This window comes from Myxocyprinus asiaticus, chromosome 7 (assembly GCF_019703515.2).
Source record: "Myxocyprinus asiaticus isolate MX2 ecotype Aquarium Trade chromosome 7, UBuf_Myxa_2, whole genome shotgun sequence".
In the NCBI taxonomy this organism is placed as follows: Eukaryota; Metazoa; Chordata; class Actinopteri; order Cypriniformes; family Catostomidae; genus Myxocyprinus; species Myxocyprinus asiaticus.
In genome coordinates this window covers 34,908,631-34,912,379 of record NC_059350.1, presented here as the reverse complement: position 1 = coordinate 34,912,379, position 3,749 = coordinate 34,908,631, and positions in this window count along the sequence as shown.

Sequence of the window (3,749 nt, the reverse complement as noted above, 5' to 3'; positions counted from 1 at the left end):
GGTGAACGCGCACGGTGCTACCCCTGCAGGGGCGCGGCTTTTGACATGACGCAAGAGAGACATTAATATGGTACAATAGGGCTGAATGCAAAAAAAAAAAAAAAGGGCTAAAGGCACGCCTTAAAGGGATAGTTCACCCAAAAATGAAAATTCTCTCATCATCTAGGATGTGTAAGACTTTCTTTTCTGCAGAACACAAATGAAAAGCTCTCTCCATCCATGCAATACAAGTGTATGGTGATCAGGCCTTTGAAGCTCCAAAAAGCAGATAATGTCAGCATAAACATAATCCATTCATTCTGGGTGAGAACAGACCAAAATATAACTCCCTTTTCACTGAACATCTTGAAAGCAGTCTCCTTGGCGATCGTGATTTCAGGCTCGATTACGCTTTCCTATAGCGCCATCTAGCACTCTGTGCCAGAGATCTTCTATACTGAGATAACAACCTCCACGCTTTAACCCAGGGCCGGCCCAGACTCTGTTGGTTCCATGGGCGAGATTTCAGATTGGCGCCCCAACCCCCTGCCCCCTTTTTCACTTGAACTCCAATTTATTGCAAAAAATTTTTTCTCCAATTTGATATAATATGAACTAAAAATGATTTATAATGAATAACAAATAACAAATTTGACCAATAACAAACAACCTGTTCCAAATTACCTTCTGATTCCCAGTTACCTCCGCGTCTGAGACCGACAACCCGCGCATCTTATCACATGGCTTGTTGAGCGCGTTGCCACGGAGACATAGCGTGTGTGGAGGCTTCACGCCATCCACCGTGGCAACCACGCTCAACTCACCACGCGCCCCACCGAGAACGAACCACATTATAGCGACCACGAGGAGGTTACCCCATGTGACTCTACCCTCCCTAGCAACCGGGCCAATTTGGTTGCTTAGGAAACCTGGCTGGAGTCACTCAGCATGCCCTGGGATTCGAACTAGCGAACTCCAGGGGTGGTAGCCATTTACTTTCTGATTGTTTAAAAAAACAGGGTTAGGGTAAGGGTTAGGTATAATATAATTACATAATTAAATCAAATTGCTTGTTTGAATTTAATAATTAAATTATTCATTAAATTATAACAAAAAAATAAAGGAAATGTGGTTTCAAACCGCACATGCCTAGACTTCTTTGTGGCAAAGTTATCAATGTCATTTATTTCATACATTTAATGAATAGTTCCATTAATACTCTTAATTATGGCCATTAAATAAAAACAGAAAAGATCAGATGCCATTAAAAGTAATTTTTATACTACACTTCACACTTTCCAGTCTTCCTGCGGTGCCCAAGTACTTCGTTAAAGATAAAATTTTAATGACAAATGCTCCTTTGTCTGACATTTTTTCTTGTCACTTTTAATACATTTAGTAGGCTTTTTTCTGATATTTTTTGCCATTCACACGCAAGTGCCAGCTTTACAGGTCACATAAAGAGGTTGCACTACAATTATTTGATGAACCCAGTTGTAACATTTCCATCATGGTCTATTTTTTATCAGTCATATTAGTCATTTCCCTGATCCGTAGTAGCCTATATTTGATGTTGTCTCGATATAGTCAACATTTTCAGTTAAAAATGACAATGTGTGGCAAGCGCGAGTATGATAAATCAAGTGTTCTATTGAATAATTTGCAGAGTTGGAGAATGTACTTTCAAAAGTGTACTTACGTTATTGATTTTTGTAGCTGCCGAGCGATCTGAATATCTTTTTCGCGTGCACACACAAACTGTACAGGGAGTACAAAGAGAGCAAGCAGGTGCGTGGGATAGATGTAAAAAAGTACTTTGAAAGAGTGTGCACTCTGTTGTGATATGGTCCTAACTGTAGAGAGCACATCAATATGAAGACAAAGCCACATCCCGGACATTTTTGCCAATTTTGAAATCCTGGCTGGATGGTTTTTTCAGGTCAGAAAAGAGGACATGTCCTGGAAAAAATTATGCATGGTTACCCAATGTAACCATTTATCAATAGAACTGAAAGGATGTTAGTGGAACATATCACTCAACAAAGGGGTAGAGTTTTTTTTTGTCTACAATTCTTATGTTTTTTGTCTTGGATGTTGTCTGCCTTATTATATACGATAGACAAACACTTTTGGACATTGGTTCTGCAATAGCACACCGAAAACCGGACTTTAAATACCTCAATGCTGACCCGCTGTTCAAACACGCCAGCGGAGCCCTTTGTCTGGGCAGCCTGGCCACGGAAATGCAGCCGGAAAAGGGGAAGGAGAGCCGGCATTCTCATCAGCCTAAGATGTCGTGCAAATTGACCCCTGCCTCCCAGTATTCTACTGGCAAATGTTCAGTCTCTGGATAACAAGTTCTGCAAGCTGAGAGCACGTATCTCTTTCCAACGAGAGACAAGGGCCTTACAGAAACTTGGATGTCTGCGAAGATTTCAAACTCAGCCATCGAACCCGCGGGGTTCTCCGTGCACCGAGCGGACAGAGTGAAAGACCTCTCAGGTAAAAGCAGAGGTGGTGGTGTATGTTTTATGATCAACAAATCCTGGTGTGATCAGAGGAACATACATTCTATCAGGTCTTTCTGCTCTCCTGATCTGGAATTTCTCATGCTTATGTGTTGACCATTCTGGCTACCGAAATGAATTCACAGCAGTCATTATCACAGCTGTGTACATCCCCCCACAAGCCGACACAGACCAGGCACTCAAGGAACTGTATGGGAGTATAAGTGAGCAGGAAACCGCGCACCTTGAGGCCGCGTTCATTGTGACCGGGGACTTTAACAATGCCAACCTCAAGTCAATAGCACCGAAATGCTACCAACACATCAGCTTCATCACACGAGGGGACCGGGTTTTGGACCATTGCTACTCTCCCTTCCGGGATGGCTACAAATCCCTCCCCCGCCCACCATTTGGCAAATCGGACAACTCTTCCGTTCTGCTTCTGCCCGCTTGCAGGCAGAAACTGAAACAAGAAGCATCCGCCCTCAGAATGATCCAGTGCTGGTCGGAGCAATCAGATTCTGTGCTACAAGACTGTTTTGGTCACGTGGACTGGGAGATGTTCCGGTCTGCCTCTGATGACGACATCGAGGTCTACGCTGATAGTGTAACGTGTTTCATCAGGAAGTGCATAGATGACATAGTACCGACCAAAACTATACGGATCTACTAAAAACCGTGGATTAATAGCAATGTTCGTGCAGCACTTAATGCGCGGACCTCTGCTTTTAATTCTGGGAATGCAGAGGAGTATAAACAAGCCAGTTATGCCCTCCGCAAAACTATCAGGGCAGCCAAACGCCAGTACAGGGACAAGATTGAAGGACACTACAACTCTAGAAGCATGTGGCAGGGAATTAATATCATCACGGACTTCAAAGGGAATAAAAACTCCGCTGTAAACACCGCTGCCTCTCTCCCGGATGAGCTTAATACTTTTTATGCTCGTTTTGAGGGAAATAAAACCACCTACGCAGAGACAGCTCTCGCGGCCAAAGCTACAGAGGTTAGTTCACTCTCCATCTCTTTAGTGGATGTAACCTGATCCTTCCGACGGGTAAATATCCATAAAGCCGCGGGTCCAGAAGGCATTCCGGGCCGCGTCATCAGAGCATGCGCGAACCAACTGGCTGGTGTTTTTACGGACCTTTTCAACTTTTCCCTCTACTTGTCTGTGGTCCCCACATGCTTTAAAATGTCCACCACTGCACCTGTACCAAAGCAATCCAAAATCACTTGCTTAAATGAATGGCGTTCTGTTGT